Source organism: Perissodus microlepis, chromosome 23 (genome assembly GCF_051167445.1).
Source record: "Perissodus microlepis isolate ML-2025 ecotype Zambia chromosome 23, ASM5116744v1, whole genome shotgun sequence".
In the NCBI taxonomy this organism is placed as follows: Eukaryota; Metazoa; Chordata; class Actinopteri; order Cichliformes; family Cichlidae; genus Perissodus; species Perissodus microlepis.
Genome location: NC_140482.1, coordinates 37,585,440 through 37,611,304, shown reverse-complemented (window position 1 = coordinate 37,611,304; position 25,865 = coordinate 37,585,440). Strand labels below are relative to the sequence as shown.

General features: G+C 42.5%; 1 long non-coding RNA gene across 4 annotated transcripts in view; it reads right to left on the bottom strand.

Annotated features, from left to right (window-relative positions):
• Window positions 1-2,313: 2,313 nt before the first annotated feature.
• LOC146362070 (uncharacterized) overlaps window positions 2,314-25,865 on the bottom strand; it is a 42,210-nt gene continuing 18,658 nt past the window's right edge. For all 4 annotated transcript variants that reach the window (XR_014799409.1, XR_014799410.1, XR_014799411.1 and 1 more), the window contains 2 exons: window positions 14,769-16,259; window positions 2,314-2,958 (listed from right to left, as the gene is read on the bottom strand). This is a non-coding gene — a long non-coding RNA (uncharacterized LOC146362070). The remainder of the gene's footprint in view (window positions 2,959-14,768; window positions 16,260-25,865) is intronic.

The window sequence follows — 25,865 nt, the reverse complement described above, 5'->3', positions numbered from 1 at the left end:
ATGTGTGTTTTTTAAAGGGTGCTAACAATGCGCTCCAAAATGATGGAGAAAAATGATAGTAATTCAAATATTTCTGAGCTAAAATAAAGATAATTTCAGTCATTCATTAAAATATACAATTCAAGGCTTTAAAATTTTGTTGCTGTTTGTTTTTTCCAGCACATTTAATGGAATTAACACAAAGAATATAAACAAAGATCTAAATGCTTTCTTAGCCACAGTTTACATGCAATGTAAACAATAAAATTCACACCGGCATTGAAATTGTTTATTTGTTTTTCTAGCCACCAAGCTCTGTGCAGCTCTGTCCTGCTGTTACAGGCCTTTGTTCTGCTAACAACCAGGATGTTAGAGACTCGTCATTGACAAACAAACAGCTGAGCTATTAAAAGACAATTAGCTCGCCCCGGAGGCTTTACTTAGGTCAATAAAGGGCTGCTTTTACAACTCAATGAGCTAACAAATTAGTGTGTTGGTCAGGTTTTAAAGACTTTTAATAAACTCTTGCGTGGCTGTGTTAATGTTTTTCTGTGATCTGTTTATTAATTGTATTTCATGTAGTACTATAGATATATTTGAAACCATAAAAAGGTAGAAAAAAGAACACTACAAGAAATTTTACAATGATTCAAAGGAGACATGACTAACAAAGCTGATGAAATATATAAATGTAATTACATGTAAAATAAAAACAACTAATTCTATTTTTTTACACAACCTTCTTTTGTGTGTGTGTGTGTGTGTTTTTACGCTTGTCTTCACATTTGCCATCAGGAGGGAGCAGGCCTCGCTGTCAGAGTTGTAACCTGTATACAGACTTTATGTGACATGATCCGTAACTCTATCTATAGGTGTTATGGTATCATTGCCACCATTAAAGAGGTTTTCCACCTTCCCAATGACCTCCGCCTCGCCTCACAGGACACAGAAAACGACCTGATGGCAATGTCTTTCACTGTACAGAGGCTACGACGAAATGCATGTGTGTGTATGTGTATGACAGCAGCTGTGTGTGTGTGTGCCTGTGCACGGAGGGTCGGTCACTTCACATACAGTGTCTTTAGAAAGAGTTCAGCCAGTAGGACTCGGCTTTCTCCCCGGTGAGAGTGAGGGAATCTAGCACGGCCAGTAAGCATGTATATCAGGCCATCTCACGGCTGGCTGGACACTCCCTGGGTGGCCCACTGTGGTCAATACGGCACTGGTGACTGGACACACAGAATGGGATAATCTCCTACTTTCTTTCAGGGCCATGGTGCACACACATACACACGAACACACACACAGATCTCCTTTTATGCCGGTCTGGCCATGGTGGCTTGCCTGGGCCTAATTTCAGGTCAGGACCACTCACGGGGAGGCCGAGGGCTGGGAAGCCTGGAGTGAGCGAGGGGACAGCATGGTTGGGGGAGAGTGCGGGGAGGGGGCTTGAAAGGAGAGCAGGGAGCCCATTTCACCCAGAGCACTGGAGCACACTGGGGGCACTGGGGCATCGCCTCTACTGGCTGTTGAGGGAAAACAAAAGGAGGTGTGATCTCCACAAAAATAGGACCGATGCCTGTTTATGCATGTGTATGTGGTTATAAATGTGTATCATTGTTCAGAGTTCCCTTCAGCTTCAACAATTCACTTCAACACCCCTGCTGCTCACATACAAAGGCACCTAATTGACACTACAGATTTAGGCCACTTGCTTTAACTGTTCCCCTTCCAACCCTTCAGCCACTGCTGGAATAATCAGAGTAATCTAAATAAACAGGTTCCTATAGCTTCAGAAAATGAAGCATCTGTGCTTTGTTGTGCTGTGCTAAAGGATCAAGCTCAGTGTGTTTGTTGTCATTAAAGCCTGTGAAAGTGGCGAAACCAGAAATTTGTTAAACACCTCTCAAAAATTTCCCAGTCTGATTCTATCTGTGGGTTTTAGCCACAAATAACAGTGGCCAAAACCCACAGTGGAAGATTTTTTTTTTTAAATAGGCCAAATGATTTCCTAAAGCAGCTGGGAACTGTAGCTTTTAGCAAATTGGACCCCAACAAGAGTAAAGAGCATATTTGTTAGAGAAGTCATTTGGAAAAAGTAATTAGGAGCGAGCATAGTGTATTGGCAAAGTAAATTCCAGGCTTTGGAAAGTAATACCAAAATTATTGCTGTTTGTGTTTTTATTGAATTATTTGACATTATTGAAAATATGAAACATGATCAGTCCTATAACTTTACTGTATGCTTCAAGTATAATCACAACTATTAAAAACAAACATTTCTGGCAGATATAAAAATGATACTTCAGTAGAAAGAAAACCCAACACAGGCAGTTTTTCATTTCACAAATTGATCAACTTTATTCAAAATATGTATATCCCATTAGAACAACACTTTTGGCATTTTGCAATATCGTTCAGTGTTTTGTGATGAACGTATTTCTTTATAGAAAAAGATTTTCTAAATATACATGTGTACATAATGTCGCACCAGCAAAGAGGAAAGTAATTCAACAACAGCAAACTCTCGTTGAATGATTTTACAATCAAATACTTGAATGTAAATTACAGAGTGAAAAAGAAAGACCCCTTGTGGTCTCATCCAATCTCCGACCTAAAATTGGTCTCAAATATAGTAATTCATATCTAATGAAACTAATTTTGGAAAATATTATTCGGAAGCTCCATTTTACACTTTAGACAGCACTTAAATTGATTCAACCTCTAAACTTACCTTTTAGAAGCAGCACTGACTTACCTGTTACCATCCACAAAGACGAGCGCCTAGACAGAGGATAATCAGACTCTAATGATGTGTGTCTAAGTGACTGCTCTTGCAGGTGTAGAGGTGGCATTTTCCATATGTGGCCAAGGCTAAACGTGTTCAAAGAAATTGGCTACAGATAACGTGCACGCTTTGTTATTCAGGTGGAAGCTCAAGAGTCAATTTTATCTTCACGGTGGCTTTTCTGACTGCATCTGTGAAGATACAAGCATGTAAAAAAGAGACTCATTAGTGAATAGAAAATGCAATAAACTGTGCAGTTAGTCCAGAAATATTCTTCTAATTCCAAGTGTCCTTTAGTGTATGTTAATTAAGCATATGGGGATTTCTGCAGAAAACCACCAACAAGAAGAGCTGTTTCACATGAAGATGTACTTTATTTAAATCACATGAGCTCTCTGCAGATATGCAGTGACGATGATGCTGCCTTTGTCATCATCACCCCAGACATACCAAACTGTTAATGTTTACTAGATGGGGGAGGGCGCATGAAGGCAAGTGCATGTCCGTTTGTTTGTGCGTCTATCAGCTGTCTGCATCGCGAATGTGCATGACCCCTGAGCAAGCAGACAGTCATGGGTCAGAGGTCAAGATAGAGCCCTGTCTGGGCTTCCTGGCTGACCCCAATGCCTGAAGCACAAACACAGATACACACACACGCGCGCTTAAGGGGGAAGGGTTGCCCCCTATGAGACTAATATCACCTTTGGGATTAGAATCCAGACAGAAATACATTGACCCAAACGGGCACGCACACACACAGAGTCTCAGATGCAGGATTTGCTTGGTCATAAAACACGAGTGGCGTTGTACAGCAGAGAGGAGCAGCAGAGATGCTGAGTCTGAGAAGGACATCCAATTATCGTTCAACGCTGAAGTAAAGAGGAGACCAGAGGAGAGGCGGGAGGTCCAGCCCTCATCATAGTGAGCAACGAAAGAAGCTAGCGCATAGCTACCTAGCTACACTGGGTTGTTATTCTTGCGAGGCTAGAGGATGCCAAGGATAAACTCATACAGTATGTAAGGTAGCTACTATGACACCGCATTAAAGGGCTTGTGAATAAAAAAAGATAGCATGTCCTTCCTGTCATAGAGTATATAAAGTATTTTAGCTGTTATTTAAACCAAACAACTGATGTATCTGCTGGAATTGGGAGCCCAGAGGACCAATCTGGGAAAGAAATCAGCATGCCTTACTCTTGTAAAAAAAAAAAAAAGAGAGAGAGAAAAAAATCACAAATCAAAGAGGAGAGAGACTGCAGGATCTCGGCACAAGTGAGCGAAACAGAAAAAAGGTCAAATTCAGAAGAGCTGACGAGCTTCGCTACCACGCCATCGGGAAAACTCCCTAAATAAGCCAGAGTGTTAAGCCTTCTAATCCCCTGTATTATTGCAACATCTGTGAGGTCTAGAGAGGCTCTGTCGGTGATTACCAAGACAGATGTAAACAATATCCTGGCTGAAAAGGAGAGGAGAGGAGAGGAAAAGAAAGGAGAGGAGAGGAGAGGAAAAGGCTTGGTAGATATGGATAAGACACTGCTAGCAGGATAAGAAAAGCAGACAGAGAGAATGTGGAGAATATAAAGCGGGTTAGGTAGGAGTGAGTGTGTCAGGGGATTTAAGGGGGGAAAAAAAGAAGAAAAAGGAAGTGGAAAATTGACAAAAGCAGAAGCAGAAGGGGTAGTGACTGTGATTTTGGAAGAACTTGGACACAATTCTCAAGATGATATAGAAGAAGATTGAGGACTGATAAAATACAGTAGATGGTGGAGATGGGGAGACAGAAGGTGACAGCATGAGGGGGGGCAAGAGCAGCAGATTGGAAGATGGCAGACCTGGGGCCAGGCGTGCCCCGAGCGGCTGACGAGGCACCAGGGAGACGTGTCTAATTTATGCAGAGTTAGGCTGAGGGGCTGAAGAGTGGAGGGTGTCTGGAACCCCTTCAATAGCCCTGAGAACTGAGGAGAGCAGCTATGGGTGCTAGCCGTGTGAGAGCAAATGGGGCATGGGGGAAAGAGGGGGATGGGGGAGTCTCTTTTTTTGGAAAGACAACAAGGGGGTTGCAGGCTGTTGTCCCTGCTCAATTCAGGCGAGGCTGTCCGTCTGACGTCCCATTAAGGTTTGGGACAGGGCATGGGGAACGAGGCGAAGAAAGGGTGATGGAAGGGGAGCGGGAGGATAGAAGGAGGAGAAGTGAACAACATGCTCTTTCCCCCCACTCCAGCCTACTTCTCCAGTCTGGCTACCTATTGGATCCACAGGGCCGTCTGTCTGCTTCTCTGCATACTAATTCCCCATTACCACAGCCTTGAACGTGAGCAAAGAACAGAGTCGGACTAAATCAGAGACAAGTAGCCCGGCTGATGGGTTGGCTGTATGAGAGGGTTTAAGGGTGCTTTAGCACTTGGGCACACGGGTCCAGTGGGCAGACTGTGGTTTATTGTAGTGTGCTTAACTTGGCAAAACGTTTAAAAGTTTTTTTTTTCATATGCACATTTTTATTCACTTTTAAGGAACCAAATTTTCTTAGTTTTTCTTTTCATTTGTTGAAATTGGAAGTGGTAACCTGGCCTTATGAACCTATTAAACATTACAGGAAAAAAATTCTACCCTGGTTAAAGAGACAAGAAGAAACAGATTTTTTTTACCTCTATATGTCTATGAAATAATTGACCTAAAAACATGTTGAAAAGAAAAATCCCTTTTCATTTAATTTTCTTTTATTTTGAGGGGGTCACAAATGGACACCGCTTCATTTTAGGGCTTCACAAGCTGGACAGGTTGGGAGTATGACCACAACTAATATTTTCAAAGAGTTTTTCCTGCAAAAAAAAAAAATATAAAAAATCTATGAAGCATCACTTTTTTCAATTTTTTTGGCTTGAAATTTGAATAAAAAATTTAACTTTAAAATTAAACTTGTGCAGCATGAACATAAAAATATCTGTATTTGCTAATGTAATCTTTCATATCAATGTGAAGAGGCAGACTGTATGCTTTGTGTATATGAATCCTGGCTACAGGCCAAGTGAATCTGACTGTGTGTGTGTGTTGTTCTAAGACCTAGCATGAAGCAGAATGGACAGCCAGGCTGGGTGATGGTTGAGTCTAGTGATGCAGGCAGACAGTTTAATGACAGTCCTCACCCCTGAACATACAAACCAGTGAGCGCCTGGCATGCTTGCAGATGTACACACACCGTATGACAAATGCACATATGTGTGATATATGGTGTGGCGTTTTCTGAAAAAGACACCAGGGCTGGCGAAAATGAAAAAGAAAGAAATCCGTTGGTGTATGACCCTGGAAAAAATAACTAGAAGGTGTAAAATTAGCTTCCAGGCAATTCCTTTGAGTGCCACTGTATCCTGTTAAAAATATATAAGGGTTTTGAGCTTGTCCTCAAGCTAAGGGGACAACAAATGCTACATTAAAACTCCCATCAGAAATAAGAAGTTAAAATTAAGTATGGCCCTGCTTGCTTGTCATGTTCACAGAGGAGCAGTGTGAAAGTAGAGACCTATTCACTAGCTCAACAGAAGCTCAGCTCTTTGTGGGTTTTTTGTGTGCTAAGTTGTGCCCGGCCATGGCCTTGCATCTTATTCAGCAGGACTTGCTCAGGTCTGGACTTGAATTTGGTGCCCAAACAAAGACATAGAGCCACCTCATTAAAAAAACATGTCATTGGATCAGGCCTAGGCTGAATTGTGTGATTTCTCCTCCTACCATAAGTGACCGTGACTGAGCGTTGGGCTGAATGAGAAGCCGGATAGAAGCCTACCAATGGAGCGCCACGCCACATCCCTATGGGAACCACCCTCTCACAGAGGGGGGCACATTTAAAGCTTTGTTGGTCTGTTAACACAGCTTTTTAAGATGCCTCTTTATGGACTCGGCTAAGCAAACTGCAGCCCCTGGTTTTCTAGTGACAGAAGGAGAAAGTTAAAAAAAAAAAAACCCTAGAAAGGAGACAGTAAAGGGCAAGAAAACAAGAGGGGAAGAACACACTTATTTTAAGGGTGTTTGAGTGAGAAATTGTTTAATGGTTTTTAATTTGGTGACATAAAATGAACACAAAAATGAAAAAGCTGAAGTCAAACACAAAATGACATTTTAATATTTCAAATCCAACTCAATGAAACAAATATCAGCCTATGCAGAAAAACTGTACATCTGCTCTCGTTGCGCCTATTCACCAGAGATCTGAACTTTGCTGCAGCTCAACGCGGTGCTACTAAGTCACAGACAAACTGCACCATCTCACTGCATCCTCCGATCCAGTCAGCACACACCTTTACCTGGAGGACTACAGCCATCCTGATGCTGAAACAATAGGTTTGTGTGGATGTTTGTGTGTGTGCGCACTTGTGTGACAAACACAGTCCTGCCAGGACAACCTAGGCTGGAGACTTGGACAGTCTCGCAGGGCACCCTGGATGACAGTGAAATGAATAACAATGAACTTGCCGAGTGTCAAGTTCAGAGCATTAGAGATGAACCGGAGTCAAGGAGCACAGCCGTACACAGCCGCGTGTGCATGCATAATTGTGTCAGCATGCTCAGGAAATATCTCAATATGAGCAGAATACCGAGCTCCAGAGAAGAGCACCCAATAAGATGAAAATGCACACATGCACACTTCTCTATCTCTCTCTTGTTCCCCTCCCCTTCCACACGCAGCAAGGACCCCGTCCTCGCTATTCTATTGCTGTCTGCTGTGCGCCTGATGAAAAAGCAAAACGGCATAGGGGGGTGCACATGCCTTAAGGCACGAAAACGCACATTTGTAAATCACAGCCCCAATATAAACATAGGGTTTAATAGGGGTTTCTCAGGCACGTTGGCAGGGGTCCACCTCGCAACATGCTTCACCAACCGTGCTGCGTGTTTTTCAGCCTGCTACAGGAGAAGATAAGACTGAACAGCCTCCACCACATCCACCCAGCAGAAATGATGGTCCAGAGGGCTGAGAATGCATCTGAATACATTTACATAAAGACTGTGGTATGTTGACTGAGGCACTGCTGAGAATGCGCCTTTGCTCGTCATTGTCCCCAAAAATCAGCGTAATGATTGAAATGTGGTACAAAGGGTGGGGGGTTGCTTCAAACGGGAAATGGTCACTTATTCTGAGAAGAACCAGGGTGAGATTTTTGTTTTGCGGTCTGCTGGGAGCTCAGTAATGACTGTCCCCCCTGTATGTTAATGATATCAGCAGCGTATATGAACAAACTCAAATTGCACAAATTATTTTTACAACCCAGGAGGCTAAGACTTCAGCTGGTGGGAGATTAGATCAAGACTAGGTTTGTGACAATTTAGATGAATAAGGAAATCTCTTATTCCCTAAATACTACGATAAACAACTGCAGCCATTTGCAAACAAACAAAGGTTCTCTCGCGATAGGTGAACCTGATCTCTTCAAATCATAGATGCCTTCATCAAAATATATTTCTAAATCTCCCAGCAACAACATTTTAGTGAAAGATGTAACTATTGTAGATAATGCAAAATAATAACAAAAAAATATTTCTTTTAAAGTATTCTTCTGAAAAAGGAATCTGCAAAGAAAAATTGCAAAAACCTGTGTTAAAGAACATTCCTGGCTTCATATTACATCCCTTCTGGAAAAAATAAGTATTCTGCAGTAGAGCGACTTCAAAATATGGCAGATATGAGAGCTATTTCTTAACACACAGCCCAGATATTGCAGCTGGAGATTGTATTAGAAGATAAACTGACCAGATTTTACTGTAACAAATTTAGAGGATAGGATTCCACTAACCTTTTAATCAAAAAGATGAGATGTAAAGGTGAGCATGGCCTAAGGTACCGAGTGGCTTTTGGAGAAAGCACTTTAATTTTGAAAATAAAAACAGGCAGGCAACAGAAGGAGTGCAGTGAAGCTCTGTGATAAACCTCTTGCACATACAGTCAGCTAGCCAAACCATCCTGTCAGATCGGTGCCTGAGGAGAGGCAGAGGGGGAAAGAAAGTCGGCGGGAAGGGGAAGAGAGCAAAACAGGGGTGAAAAGGGTCAGCAGGGAGGAAGGCTAAACCCCAGAAGCAAGCAAAAGATTGTGTGTGTAGTGCATTTATATTTCAGCATGTGCGTTTGTGTGTGTGTGCGTCAACCCCAGCTGGGAAGACATTTACTTGACATGCTGATAGGGATTTAAGCAGTGGGTGGGTGGTGTGTCTGACCAAGGTGAGTGAATGAGCAGAGAAGGGGAGCTGGTGGGGATCGGAGGATGATAGGAGATGGAAGCAGGGGGGTGGGGGGGTGGACCAGAGGGGCTCACAAAACTGCTGTTACTAAGCTTGATTTCAGGGCGAGTTGAGACGATTAAGAGACGGAGGCAGAAATGAGAAGGAAAACGAGGGTATGGGAGTTTTTTTTTTTTTGTAGGAGAACCCTCCAGGCTATGGAAGAGAGAGGGGGTCTAGTCTATTGAGGTGATGAGGGAAAGCGGGTCTTTCTTTCAGACAGTCTAATGAACCATAAGTACCCGATGAAGAATGGAAGCAGGCAACCGCAGGGTGGGTTAGCTTGTGGCTCTGCTTCTCTCCATTTCTTCCCTCACTTCCACTGTCCTCTCTGTTCCTCATCTGCCTCCACATCCTGTCTTTCTCCTCTCCTCATGTGCTGCAGTCCCTCCTCTTAAAGGGGTTACACTGCTCATGTCAAACATAACTTGCTTAATGTGCCACATGATCATAGACTCACCTCCTGGATGATTTAATGAAATGGCAGTGATCTGCTGCATTTCGATACCAAACCAGATAAGTTTGGCATCGATGGCTGGCTTAAGAAAATGCCATATGATGAAGATGATGGCACATCAAATTAGCGCATGGTCCAGAAATCAATCTATCTATCTATCTATCTATCTATCTATCTATCTATCTATCTATCTATCTATCTATCTATCTATCTATCTATCTATATATATATATATTTAATTTGCTAATTCATAATTATATTTCTTTCTACATGTGTCCATTCAAGGCTTTCCAAAGTGACATGTAATGAAAGATATTTCTGATTAAGGTATGCACATTTGATTAATCCTGAGCCAACATGCTAAATTACAGAAGGCAGCAGACTGAGACAGACCGGGAGAGGGGGGGGCTGTCAAAGTGTCTGACTAGGTCTGACTGCGTTTGACTGGGGGTTGTTTGACCAGGGGGTTTACTAGGCTGCAGGTCTGATTTCTGGCTCGATTTGGCTCAGGGCCGGCTGGAAACTGGCCAGAGGCTGACAGAAGGGGGTTGGGTTCCCTTGCTTCTCTGTTCAAGTTGTCCCTGGAGCGAGGCAATAAGAAGCAGCTTATAAACTAAGCAAACATGCAGTCAGCTTACAGACAAGTGAACCAGCCAGCAAGGAACGCACGACAGATGAATGGCACACACACACACACACACACACACACACACACACACACACACACACACACACACACACATTGCTCTATGCTGCAGTGATGACCCCTTTCCCCCCACCCCCTCTAACCTTGACCTTTGAGGTCCTACTTAACCTGTTTCTGAATGGAAGTCAGTGCAGCTGGGGTGTCTGGCCGTGAACTAACCGAAACCCCCTCCACCGCACAGACCCCTCACCTCCTAATTTAGTCTGTTCCCACGCTTCATGACTGGGATTCTGGCTCTGAATCTAAATGGTTAAATGTAATATTTATGTGGGCATGGTGGTCTAATTTGCATGTCACCTATAAAAATTGTAATTTTTTTAAATTGTTTTTTCTTTAACTGGAGAAGGATGTTTTTCCTTGAATTATTCTTCTGTGCTTTGTGTCTCAAATTACATCTGTGGTCTTTCTTAACGGGCCATCATATAAACCATTCAACCTGAGCACATACATACACTATATAACTCATGTGCAGCCACCAGAGTGTGTGTCTGTGTCTGTGCCTGCGTGTGTGTGTGTGTGCTCATACACATCATTCAGAGGGTTCAAACCCCACCACCTTCACATTTTCATTATGGCCAAATCTCAGGCCTGTGTTACACCAGCGTGGCCTTTTGCCGGCAAGCAGGCAGTTTAATCACACATACAGCACTACTCCATTTTCATTTCCTTTTCATACAGCCTCCATTCCAGTCCGGCTTCATAATTCTCCCCTCAGAGCTGTCTACCCAGTCTGAGTGTTTGCAGCCTGTTGAAATGACATAATCAGTGACTTGGATAAATGCCTGACTGTTTTTCCCTGAGTCTATAATCAGACTTGGGGCTCAGTGTTGCAGCTCTGAGGAAACCACAGCAGCAGCACTTGACTCAGGAATTACTTCCTAAGAAGGGTAGTTTCACATAAGGAATTTGCTTGAGTATCATTGAAGTGAATTTAGTTTGGTCTATCAAGTGTATCTTGGCAAATAAAATGGCCCGAAAAAGATCTTAGCCTGTTCAGCCAATTACCTTAATTATCGTTATAACTGAAAGAGGTTCAATATTTTAAATGACTCACTTTTTAGGAAATAATGGCTGTCATTTAAATAGAAAACTGCAATGCTTGAAATGAATAGATATCAGTCTTCTGCTGAACATGAATGTGCGGAAATAATTGCAGCTAGAAGCTTTCGTGATCACTTCAGCTCGATAATCTCTGCAAAATAAAATTCATGCATTTGAGCATAGTAAAGAAAAAAACTGCACAAAATGCACATAAAAATTGCAAATTTGCCTACTGTCGCAACCTCGGCGCACATGTGTTTACATTTCATTTTTGACTTGAATAATAATTTGATCTTAGACAGAACAGATGACTTATTTGTTTGGTCATAACCAGAAAAAGAATGACATGTGAAACTGGCCAGGATAAATTGAGTGATGGCTGTAAATGCTTTCAGCAACTATTACTTCAGAGGGTGCACCACATTCAATCAATACCTAAGCAAATAAAAAGCAATGGGCAGTCAGAATGAGAAAAGCTGCAGTGGAGTGAACGACACTCTCTCGCACACAAATGAACAGTCCACATAAGAGTCACTCCAATGAAGACTGCACAAAAAAAGTGCCCTAAAAACTTCTCACTTAATGCAATTTAGGGAAAATTATGCTGTACTACAGTAGTGATGCTGATCTTTCGTGTATTTGAGCAGATCTCACTCTGATTAAATAAAATGTTAAATCACTATTAAGAATGATTTTAATATAAAGTTTTAGTAATGTTTACATTTAGAAACTTTATATAGTTATTTGAATCAGAATATTAGTTAAAAAACATTTAAATGAAAACATTTGGAACCTCAATATATACTTTAGCCTTGAAAGAAAAAGGCGAGTCTTGTTATTCTGCTTAATTTAGTGTCTCAAACTCACAAACAGCTATATTCAAACACAGGCGGTGCCGCCTAAACCAAGATCTACTGTACCGTCCTGCCTGTTGTCTGTGTGTTGAATTATGCATAATTGCAACACTGTAAGTAAGACACAGGGCCCTAACTGTGATTAACATAAAAGCTTTCTGCAGGGGATGGCATTGTGGAGTCCCCCCCCTCCTCCCCATTTTTTTTTCTGTGAGTAAGCGTGAATGAACACATGAAAGTGTGTGTGTTCATACAGTATGTTTCCATAAGCAAGTACGTGTCACTTATTGCGGTGAGGTATCGTGCTCATCGGTTGCTTTTCATACCATATGGTCGTCCTTGTAGTTTTGAATACGAAAAATACGATGGCCCCACCCTTTCAGCTCCTCGTGATCCAGTCGCGTCTCTCTTTCTTCTTTGAAACACTTGACACACATCCATATTTAAGACTGCATGAGAGATTTGAACAAATTCAAACTGATTTTCTTCGCTCTGCCTCTTTTATTTTCTCTCCTCTACACCGTTTCTGAAACCCAGGTATGTTTCAATTCTAAGCAAGAATTTAGACAAAATTATTAACCTAGGAACATCATCAAAAAATTCTATAAAAAGTTCAATCTAGCTTGCATCGGTTGTTATTGCCTCCCTGCTGAGAGATGATTTTAGTCCTCTCCACTGCCTGTTTCCCCACAAAAGATACTGTAGCGTCACCCCACCTAGGCTAACCACTGCTAGCATGGGCTCTTTATCCTAACCCGCTCCACTCTACCTCAGTCTCATCAGTGTCACAGTGGACTGATTAGACTGAGGCTTGATTAAAACTGCCTCAGTTTGATAGAGGAGATGATAATGGGGATGAAGTGGTTACTACACTATTAAAATTTTCAGCACTAATTACACCACAGATTTCAAAAAATTTATTTTGGGGACAACCACGGTACTTCAATTTTTATTTTTTGTATGTCAGTGCTTATTGTTGTTGGGTTTTTTTGCTGTTTTTTTATGCTTTTAATAGTTGTGTGAATTATTTTACTGTAAAACCTACGTTTAACTGTCAGCATGTGTCCTTTTGTGTCTGATCTCACAATAATAAACATTCATTAAGAGATATGATTTATCTAGAAAAAAGAATTCCGATTTTGTTTTAGTGTTGGCTTAAACCTCTCCGACTTAACAAAAAAACGTAAATATGTATGCTTTGATCTGTCATCTTGTCATATTCTTGAGAGAGAGAGAGCCCATATGTAGTGGTGTCACCCTACAGTCCTCACTGTGAAGTTAAAAGCTACGCTGCTACAGAACGACAACAGATGCCATACAGCAGGTCTGCAGGGTGGCTGATAGCCTATTTCCAGGACATAGACGATTCACCAGATCACTCTTTCCAATAATTAGCACTGACAGGTGAAAACTGCCACGAATGCCATGGGAGCTGACAATGAAACGAACAATTACACAAACGCACACAAGTATGGGGGCGCAGAGACGCACACACACAAACATAAACACACACATATCAATGCACAACAGCAGCAACAGAGGATCCATCAGCACAGCTAACACCACATTAAGACCATAAAGCACCAATACATCTCCTGTTCCACGTACACAGCGAGTATCCTGCTGCTTCTGCACTGATACCCCTGATCCCCCTGTGCTTTGACAAGGCGTAATAAAGCCTGTATGAAGCGCCGCATTGTGTGGGGAGAACACAATGTTGCATGCTGAGTGCTGTGAGAAGGGCGTACACCGGTGGGTCCCACGGCGCAGCGGCGCACCAGGGCCTATAGCAGGGAGTGCTGAGCATGCTAATGAGGTCATTATGTTATGCCTCTCCCTCGCTCCTGCTCCCCTTTACAGTGTGGGCTTTGCCTGTCAGAGGAGGCAGGGTACCCTGGTTATGCAGCCAACCACAGATGCCACATATGGCACAATGAGAAGACACATGAGCGTCTCTGAATGCGACAGAAAGACGAGGTGCCGCTTTATTTTTTTCAGCTAGCATCAAAAGCAACAGCATCGGTGATTTGCATGCAGAATAAGGTGAGCTTAAAGAGAAGTAAAGAGCAGAGCAACTACAGGCAACATTCATTTGCTAATTGTTCCTGCTGTGTATTCAATCAGCAACCGCACAGGGTTGTGTTTCTTTTTATTCCGTCTACGCTACCGCCATTATTTACAACCGATGGGGAGGGGTTAAGTATCAAGCGCATGCAAAGGCAATTACAAGATATTTGCATAGCCGTTAACAATTAGAGGGCAGATGGCAAACAGCGGGCATTAAAAAGAGAGTGAGCGCCATCTTGGCTGAGGGAGACAGCTGGCAGACAGGAATCGGCCATTTTGTAATCGCTGCCAGGCTGAGATGTAGAGAGGCGCCAGTTTCTCTGTGTGTGCCAGGAGATTGGCAGGCGAGGGGGAATTGTGCTTTAATGCCCTGCCTGGTACAGTCAACAACAACGAGCTACTCCAACAGTCGGTGACAGTGTGATCACAGCGCAGACTATGGAGATCATCTACAACACAACATGTTCTGAGTTCACTTGAAAAACACACGTGGTCCTCCGAGCAGAGATGGTATCTTATGCTATCTTTTAGTTTAGTTCAATATGGTTATCACACTAACAGAGTGGCTTGTGTTAATAAAAATGAAGAACGAAACCGTGACATTGTACTCACCAGGAAATAAGAATCCCATCGTAATCACTGCACATTTGCATTCTTGGGAAACTCTCCACCTGTCCTTTAGTGTCATTCCAGCCCTCAGACGTGTACAGTATCTTTTTGTGTCGTGACACTCACTATCGCTGGATAAAAATTCGACTTGTTTCTCCCCTCTTTTTTACAAAGGTCTGCACATTTACGCTGATGTCAAACCAGCTTTTCATTTGTGATTATTTTGGCAATTTAGCTTAAACATCTGAATAGTGAGTCTCTGTGTGGGGAAGGGCTTTTGCGTACGTGGAGGAGACAAAAAGTCAGATGAAAACGAAGGCAGACGATTGAGGGCATGGCACTTTTAAAACTACTGTCTTTTTCATCTCTCATTCAATTAGCAGCCATTCACTTGTGCTGCCATGGGATCCCTGCTGCACAGCGGTAAGTGGACTTCAGGTGCTATTTCCCCACACATAGTGAGAGAGAGGTATGAAAGCCCAGGCCCGCCTTCCTCTCTTCCACCTTATAGATCAATACTGCACTGCCATATCCTCTTATGGGAGCTGCTGTAGTGAGGGTAAGAAAATCTAAGACGAAAAGACAGGTTGTGTCTGATATAGCGGATGAGAGAAAAAGTTCAAATTGTCCTTTCATCCTGGCTCATGAGATCTTAGGAATATTGTGCTGGGAAGTGGGACTGAGCAGGTTGCTCAGACAGATCCTTATTCAAACGGTTAAGATGGAATGAGTAATAAGAGGGAGGCAGGTGGAAGAAAAGAGACCTTCGACGTCCTGTCTCATTCTTCTTCTCTGCCTCTCCTGCTGTCTCCACGTCTCTCTGACAAAGTTTTATGAAGTGGTGTTGGACCAAGTAAAAACCCTCCAGCTGAACCACACACAAAGACTGCTTCTCTGTCTCTTCCCTTTCCCTTTTCTCTGTTTCACACACACATGTGCATGCACTGATACACACACACACAGCGTGTGGGGCACTTCCAAGGTTAGGGCCCTGGCCCTAGATGGTGGTGGGACTGCTGGAGAAAGATAGAAAGAGAGATGGAAAGAGGAGCTGGGAGCAGTGGTGGTTGGTCCCTGGGCTCCGAGGCCTGCAGGCGGTGCTGGGCAACCTCTGCTAGCCTCTCTCCTCTGTATTGATTTCTGCTACTCCGCGCTGCTCCACTCTGCCGAGGAGGCTCGTAGCCGGCGGGAATGAGAGCTCGGCTCACCCGCCTCACCTGCCTCTCTCCTGGCTTGGCTGGCCTAGCCTGCCCACTCTGCCGCAGCTTTGGCTGGCCCCTGCTGGTTCACCGGGACCCCTGTATGCAGCACCGGGGCCACAGGAGGAAGGCAGCCAGAGAGCCCATGGCGATCCACAGCTGTGTTCACCTGCTCTGGGTTCACCCGCTTCGATACCACCTCCTCGAACTGCTTCTATCCTTCTCTTTTTCCATTCTTCCACCCACTCTGCTTCTCTTTTTCGTTCTCCACTGCCTCCTCCTCCTTCTCCTCTTCCTGTTGTACACAAACAACCAGAGACAGAGATGGAGAAAAAAAACAAGTTAATCTTAACTTTTAGGATTTTACACACTCTGAATGTCAATCCTGGTCTTTGATCAGCAAGAAGTCTGGGGTGAGGATTCTGGCATCCTCACTCAGCTGGTAATATGAACCTGCTAACCTCAGAGAGCAGAAACTGCGGGGATTTGAGGCCTGAGAGTTAAGTGTGTCAGGCAGTGAGATACTGCCTGCCAAAGGTACTCTCAGCTATTAGATTCTGATGTGCTGCAGATAGCAAAATATAGCAAGAGTGGCCCCATTATAAAAATCACTCCTGCGTCAATAGAATACATTAAAAATATTTACGGGAAAAGTTTGTCTTTAACAGCTATGCTTTTTTTCCCGCTCCTTTCCCAGCACAGGCTTGCAAAATGTAATATTTATTTGCCCTTAATGATTATAAATAACAAAAGTAATGTTAAACCTGACAGGATATTTCACCACCTTGTGGCACAGTTAGTGTGAAGGAATGGGAATGTTTTGGCCAGACCAGTGGTGCTCTATAGAAACCTTGCCAAACAAAACATCTCAGCTTTTGTATCATCCAGAATTATTTAAATTGGTTGAGCGGCCCTCTTCTTATGATAATAGCAGTTGGGGGGTGGGGGGGTGGGGGTGGGGGGGGAGACATTTCTTTGAGGATCCATGGTCCTATTGTGTTCCACAACAGAAAAAGAGCTATGGCCAAATTCAACCCCCACTACCTCACATTGCAACATGCTGACAGAACCACACAATCTGCAAAATACTCTTGCAAAAGTCACTACAGCCCTTCTTTTCACCTCTCTTAGCCCCTCTGCAGTTCTAAAAACCAGACTAAAACCCATGGGCTGACTGCCAGTGGAATAGAGAAGTAAAGTGCTGAGGTTTAGAGTCAGTGGGCCGGCAAGGCTTTGGAAGTTAGAGCTGTCTGTTAAGGAAAGAGCGAAGGGGGTGCAAGAGTGGCGTGAGAGGGGGGCTACACTGTTGGGACAAGAGAGCCAAGTTTGGGGGGGCAGGCGAGTTGAGTTCGGGGACATGGATGGGGACCCGGGGTGCGGTGTATGTCTCAGACACAATAATACTATTCATTGGGCTCAGACATGGGTGTTAACTCCCCTCTGACAGAGCACAATGGGACTCGGCGGCATTCAGGCAGCCTTGGTGATATTGTTAGTTCAGGGTTGCATTCTCCCTGCCGCAGGATAGAGCGCCTGCATTGTACCCGTCCAGGCAGGATGGATGGAGGGAGGTTTGAGAGGTGAAAGGCAAAGAAAGAGAGAACAGTATGTCTGTCTATCTGTCAGTGCTGAAGGGAAGAGGGCAGGGGTTGGAGAAGGTGGGGAAGGCTGATGGAGGTAGTGGGGTTGGTGGGGGGGCGATGCGTTTTGCCTTGCGGCACAGGACTTGTTTGTTTCAGGGGGAAATGAATAAAAAGGAGAAACTGAGGCTAAAAGAGACTGTGCAATAAATATTACTCAAGCAGCCAAGTGCAGGGCTAAAGAGACATTAAAGGGGATGGGGACCTAGATGGATTGCATGGTGGCATTTTTATGGAAAGAAAAATTGAGGTTTGCATGGTGCTTCAGAGTTTAGATGCATTTCGTATGTTTGAAGAAATGGAAAATTAGGCAAAAGCTGTTGCTCTTGCGACTCAGATTCAATTATTTAACTACAGAAAGACCAGTAGGATAGGATAGGATAGAGAGACAGGTTAGCATCAAGTTTGCCTCCAAAATAAGTTAAAAATGTTAAGTAATTTCCCCATAATAACAGCTTAAGAAAAGAAATACACATTTTCATCCACTCTCAGATATTAGGAGTGAAGAAAATTTATAAGAGTATTAATCCTTGGTGTCCCTCAATAAAAACTGCTCTTTCATGTCTTAACATTAAAGTTGTTTTAACAGGTTTCCAACTTCTGATTGGACACAATCAAAATCTTTACTGTTGTTTGATGTTCTAAATCAGGGGTGTCAAACTCAAATACACAGTGGGCCAAAATTCAAAACTGGAACAAAGTCGCGGGCTAACGTTAATATTTATTGAAAGATATTTATTCCTCCAGATATAAGAATGAATCTTTTCTTATGGACTCAAACACGTTTTGCTGAAAAACTGAATATGGAACAAGCAAAGCTTAATACTAAACAACATATATATTAGCTGTATAATACCAGTAGGCCAGCTCTAATAGTAATTTGGTATGGCTTCGCGGGGCAAATGTAATTAGGCTGCGGGCCAAATTTGGCCCGCGGGCCAGAGTTTGACACCTATGTTCTAAATGATTAACTGAGAAAGACAGACATTACCAGATGAATTGAATATGAAAATTCTTATCTGTTTCAGAGTATTTTCTGCTTTTTCATATAAATTCATTATTCTGATTAAAATGAACTGAAAGCTGTGTTGCCACATGGGCTCGTTGAGCAGCAGGAGTGGGATAAATACTTTACTGGCTTCCTCTTGATATGTAATCAATACACCGGTGCCAAATATAACCAATAAAAAAAAAACACATGCAGGTATCCAAAACTGATTCCCACGACAATTTGACTCATCAGACGCACTGCTGCAGGTTTCTTGCAAAATTGTTGTATCATATTAACTTTAAATATCATACCACGAGTTACTCTGAGATTCTCATCCTTACTGAGAATTTCAAATATTTTATGAAGGTAGTGCACAGGTAAATTGTACTTCTATATTGCCATTTCAACCTAACTGAGCACTTAAAGTACTTTTTACTACAAGCCTCATTCACCCGTTCACACTCTATCATACAGCACTTTATTCCATGCCTTTATAAAGGCAATTGTCATGCACACCATCAGGAGGAATTTGGTATGTCAAGGATCAAACCACCAACCTCCTAATCAGAAGGTCACCCTCTACCTCATCAGCTGTTCCAACACAGGTGAGGTGTAGTAAAAAAGGAGGTGAGGATGCAAATGTGAAAGGTTACAGTATGAATGTTTTCACACACATATCTAATCACTTACTTACCAGACATGATAGCACGCAACCCACAACTGGACACACGCACTTTCACATACACCTGCTCTCAGAGTATCACTGCTCCTTCTGCACAGAACAACCCGCTCTCATGAACAGTACTTTGTTTGTTTCCCCTCTGGTAAACTCTGACCAACTGTTCCCATAGCAACCCTAGCTACTTGTTCCCTGTGTGAATGTGTGTGTGTGTGTGTGTGTGTGTGTTAAAGAGAAAAGAGAAGAAGAGAGCGAAGTATGTGGGGTTGTGTAGAGGTTTAGAGTAGGACTCTGTGGTTTTACAGCAGATGTGTCCATGTAGAATATATGGATTAAAGGGTCCCTATAATGTACCCCTACAATAAATACTCTCCTCCCGAAAGAACATGATATATGAATTCTTTATCTACACTTAACTGTAGATATCATCATACATACACACAAATCCTTGCCATGGTGATCTGCATTCAGTCTCAGCAGCCAAACCAGCGAAGAGCCAGCTGTATGATGCTGGTTTGTCAGGATGGCAGGGGGAGGCCAGGGCATGGCACTCATCAGGGGGCTAATGCCCTTTGGGGGTGGCTGAGGTAGTAAGGGTAGTGCCCTTTGTCCCTGGAGGAGGATTACACTGGTCAACCAGCACAGACAATACACCCCCTTCCTGGGATGGGAGGACCAACCTGCTCTCTACCAATGATAGGGGCAGTCAACTGATCTCTAACTTAATTAAGGATAGACGAGGGTAAGAGAAGAGGAGAAGGGGTGATATAGAAGACACAGGGAGAGAGACTGAGAAGATATAGAGGCAGGGATGATAAAAGGGTGGATAAAGAAGGCAAAAAGAGAAGAAACAAAAGAGACACAATGGGCACAGGGACACACTAAAATAAGAGGAGGCATGGAGTTAAAAAGAGAGCAATGGGAAGCGAGGCGGGGGTGTGGGGTGGCTTCTCTAGCACAGGATTAGGGGAGAGAAGATGAAAGGATCAGGTCTAACAGAGGACAGGAAAAAGGCCAGGAGAGATGGCCAGGAGGAGGGAGACCAGAGACTTAAATTCCAAGAAGGGAAATCAAGAAAAAGAGGGTAAAAGAAAAAAGGAAGAGAGTTCAGATGACCTGGAGGCACTGCTGGAGGAGTTACCAAAGCCTTTTTTATAACAGGTGTGCAAAGTGACAACTCCCTCTCTGTCCACTATTTATGCCACAGCACACACGTCCATTCAAATCCAATGACAAATGCAGCAGATAATTCTATTACTGAGGAGTTTAATAGAGGATATTTAGGGGACAGTTAGCGGGCCCAGGTAGCATAGCTTAGCCCCACTGCAGACAGATATGGCTCTGCAACACTTAACAACAGGGATTTGGCAGCACTGTTGATTGAACATGCCAAATCCCATTTGTCAGAGGGCTGTGCGCGTTTGTATCGACACTCTGTAACCTTGTGGCTACGCAAAAGGAGACCTCAGTGTACGTGTGTGCGGGAGTGTGTGCTTCCCTGGCGGGTGGGCAGGTAGGTGTGTGGCATGGTTTAGCTGGATAGGTGTGCTGGTTTTAGCTTCCCTCCACCCTGCATCTGTGTTTCTCTGCTTCCTTCTATCTTTACATCTCCATCCACCTCAATTCCCCCTCTTCGCAAAATAGGGTGACAAGAAGGAGATAGAGAGGCTTTCTCAACACTTCTTTTCTTGCTTTTCCCTCCTTCCCATCCTCCCCCTCTTCCCCCGATTCCTTCCATCCCCTATGGTAGAGCTGCCAGACAGGAGTGCTCAGCAGCTCTCCGAGCATTATTGATCCTGAGAGCAAGCCGGCTGGGGAGTTGGTGTCTCTCTCTCTCTCTCTCTCTCTTTCTCCTCCCTCCATCACAGCCTCATCCCCCAACACAGCTCGCAACTTTTTCCTCCCACCCTCCCTCACTCCCTTCCCGCCTCTACTTCATTTATCAAGGTTAAAGAACTCTTATAAAAAAGGGAAGAGGGGGTCGCCTGGATGTTATCTGACTTCATGAAAGAAATCCCCTCAGGCCACTCCACTAGAGGAGGATGCTCTTCGCTAGACCCAACCCTGCACATCCACACACACACACATAGATACACAAAAAAACTCAGTGGCACCAAGCAGCGGCCCACTCATAGCCAGTCAGAAATAGAAAGCAGAAGCATGTCCAGTTTGGTACACAGCAACACGACAATCAGGAATAGAAAGGAAGGAGACGGATGGGCAACAGTAGAGGAAAATAAATACAGTCATTGCCACCCAACAAGGTCAAGTTCACTTTTTAGAGTTTTTAAGTTGTGACTGTCGATTTTGATTATCACCCAATTCATTACAAATATTTTAGATTTTGGGTCACCAGGTTAAGTGGTAGACAAATCTTTTCACTAAAGTTTCAGTAACGTTTATGAAAAAACCCACAATGTAGTAGGGTGGGCCCCAACGAGATGGATTTACAAGATAAGTTCATTAGGTTAAGATTAAGAAGGTGATTGTAAGAAAATTCAAAGTTGTTATGTTGTATATATATATATAAATATATTGTAGGGCCATGTGAGCCAGACCAGTAAAATCACATAAAAGAAATCCAACATTTTCCCTATAAGTAGAAAAACATTTAGAAAACTTTCACATTCAGTGAACTATCCACTATTTTCTACAATTTACAGAACACACGATAAGCCTGAGATATGCAAATCATTTGTGCAACTTCAGCAGTATTTCAGCATACTGTAATAGTAAGTGCATTATAATTTCTGTGTTTGAAGTGGACCTGCAAAATCATGAAACCTTCGCTGTGGAGCTAGACAGAAATTTTATATTACTTCTTTGTGATCCAACTTTGTCGAGATCTGCAAATGCTCAGAACTTTTCATACGTTTATACCTGTGCTTACCATCCTCACACCAGGAATAGTAGTGAATTTGACTGAAAAAAAATCTGAATTCTGTGCAGTTTCTACACTTTGTAAGCCCATCCACTGCTCTGTATGACATATGGAACCTCTGTATTGGATGTTTGCAGTTGTTGTTGGTGTAGAGCAGCGGTCCCCAATCCCCGGGCCTCGGACGTCGTTTGGTACCGGGCCGCGCGAGTTGAGGCTCAGGTGTGAAATGTATGGTTATCAGGGTTTTCAGCGTTATTTTGTTATTGTTTTTATCGTTAACTCAGTTTTCCTGGGTCTTTTCACGTGTGTTATGAATAAATCTTCTTTTTTTCGGTACCGGTACTAGTTTTATTTTGTTGTATTTATCCGCGACACCTTAAAGGCCGGTCCGTGAAAATATTGTCGGGCATAAACCGGTCCGTGGCGCAAAAAAGGTTGGGGACCGCTGGTGTAGAGGGATCTAGATTAGTTAGAAAAATTATTTATTAGCAGTAACCCCAATGAGCTAAAGCAATTATATATTATAATGTATAATATATTATGTATTATATAATATATATAATATATATTAAAAAAGACCTTTCAGTGTGTTGTTAGAACATTCAGCAATAAACACAGGACATTTTATGTTTTATTTGAACTTAAATACACATCAGAAGAACAACTTCCCATCCCAACTTCCCATATCCAGAAATGGGATCATCATCAAGTGCATGGTTTGAAGGCTATGTCATACTGGCATCTAAATCTCCTCCTCTTAGTTAATGGTACTATGCCTGTTTAAGCTGACAACCATTACCCAACAATTAAAAGCGACAGTGTTAAAGAATTTCTTGAAACTGTCGACAAAAACAGGCGTCTCAATTTTACTAGTTTGGCTTAAATAATTAATTACCCCAAACTATTTTTAGTTTTTGGATAATTAAACTGACTGATTTTATTTTGTGTGTCCATGAGGTTTGTGTGTCTACTTAGGATCCACACATACTTTGTCTGAAGCCCTTTTTTTTTACCCCTTGGATTTTGCCGATTCTATTTTTTTTTTGAGGAAAGTATCTGCAGATCACCTATGAAGACTGTCTAGAAGTTCAGCTCTTTTTTCTATTTATTGGCATACAACCGTACGTAAAGCCTCAGTAAATTATTTATGATAATATCTAATTAAAGCATTGTTATTAAAAGGTGTTACGAAATGTGCACAACTGATCTGTACACAGATGCAAAGCAGGATAGCTAGTTTTCACACAGCCACAAGACCTGTGCATTTAGAGCCCAGTAATCCATCAGTAGAGTACATACAGTTTCTATATTTCCAGCCTTTAAGAGACTGTAGATGCTATTGTCCCTGTTTGTAAAAGGACTAGAAATGGCTCTACATGTGGAGTACATCCTGTCTTCCATTGTTACTGCTTTCAGTCTCCCCTATAAAGACCTGCCTGCACTCCAGGCTACAACAGCCAGGCAAATACAGACAGCAGCGCATTACAGAGCCATACCTTCCCCTCCCTTTGTGCACGGTAATTGCCACAATGCATCTTCTCGTCCAGCTAATTAAGTGAGTCTTCCCCATTGTCTCCCAATACTATCACCTCTTCACACAGCCAGAAAGAGAAAGGGAGAGCGAGAGTAGGAGAAAGACAGAGATGGGAAACGTATTAAAGCAATAGATGGAAGGAGCAAAGAGGTGGAAGAAATACAAACGCAGGAGATCAAACAGAAAGGGGATGAATGGCAAAGGTATGCATCTGTGTCCCAGTAAATGTTTACCGGTTGAAAAAGGTGCCTGTTGTCTGTGTCTGCTGGTGGGCTGTAAATATCACATTAATGCTGTCAGATGAAAATCTCCATTCTCTATAAAGCCAATTCAGGAATCAAGAAAAATAACATTATTCCATTATTTAGATTGACAGTAATGCAGCAATGAGTTTTCTAAGCACTTTCACAAATTTTAAATGTTTATATGAACCTTAAAAACTAAAACTAGTGTTCTCAGTTCCTTGGCTGATAACATAGTGAATAAATGACAACATCACAGCTGAACGTCCCTCAAATAAAAGATCTTGCTTCAGTTGGCTAGTCGAGCTTCAGATTGCAGATTGCGAGTCTCTAAAGGGCTATTTTCACATTTTGATGAGGAAAGTTTCTTTAAGCTCAGCATAGATCTGAGTTAACAGTGACCATGTACCGATTTGAGAGGCAAACCACGATGTAACCTACAATGACGTAATGTGGAAATCCAGGACAAAGAGAAGTGCAAGACACAAAGGACTTCTTTAGTGCATCCATACTAATTCATCTTCATTTTGAAACTTTGCTAAGTTTACATCAGCATTTCAGACCTCTAAAACAGAGATATTTGTAACTGCTGCTGACCTGGTTTTAGTTTTAAAAACAACATTGTAGTTCATATATGCAGGAATAGACACCCATGTTCATGTCCTAATTGGGTCTAATCGGTCACAAAAATGAGGCCAAAACATTGCAGCTAGGCTTAGTGATCTCATTATTCTTGTGTGGTTTCCATTGCAATGGCTTCCTTTAGTAATGCACAATGTGCCCCTTTAATATATTGCCACATATAAATCTTTATGTATGTTTTCCCTCATTGCCTTATATTTGTGTGTCACTTTCAATAACAAAATCTCCAAAAATATTTGCAGTCTGACTTTTTTTTCATTGCTTTCATCCTCAGTTATATTTTTGCCATGTAACCAACACTCTGCTTCATGTTTACGCCAACATTTACAAGTAAATAGTCATGTTGTAAGTAAATAGGCATGTCAGGAAAAAGGCAGATTATTTCTGATACTATGCTAAAATGCTTTTCTTGATCGAGGCTGTGTTTAAAGCACCCTGCTGAAATAAATACATACTAGTGTGGATATAGCCTCGGGAAAGTTAACTGCATGTGTCCAGCAGTTAAACCTCTGCAACAAGATATATTTGTCTAGTCTGGATTCAGAATTTTAGAAGTTCTAAATGTGATCAGGGAATTTCCTGTAATAAAATCCAGCTTTTATAAAAACAACAAAAAAAACCTGACCTGACCTCATTTGCATTTCATTTTTTTTTTTTAAAAACTGCCTACACAAACTAAACTGGAGAAGGTCTACAAGTGCACTTCCCTTCCCACATTTCTAAAAATCAGAAGGAAATATTATTAAAAGAACTTGAATTTGATCAAACTCATTTAGTGATTCGGCTCGGTAATCAACACTTGTGTAATGTAATTCTCAACATGCTAGAACAACATGTTTTATGCTTAAGCTGTCACGTTGCCTTGAATCCTCTACATCTGTGCACAATTGTGAATGTACTTGATAGAATTCATAATAACAAAAAAGGTGCTTTTCGTTCCTTTTCTTCTTCACATCCTCTCTCTTCAGGCCCTTTGTGAGAATAACACTGAGGAGTTTGGACTCCAGAATGAATTAGTAGAAGACCCAGATGAACAGATTCATCTAAATTCCACTTTGCTTTAGAGTTTCTAGGAGAACCCCCCAACACCCCCACCCTTAAACACACACATAGAGACACACACTTGCTCCATGCTCAAGTCCACTAACTGACCTCTTAGGGCAGACACTGTCTTCCCAACACATCAACCTCCCCACCTCTCCTCCCTAAAAAAAAAATCCCCTACCAATCCTGAACCCCTCCTTGAGCCTCTCACACCACCATCACCCCTCCTACCCTGAATGCTTTCCCTT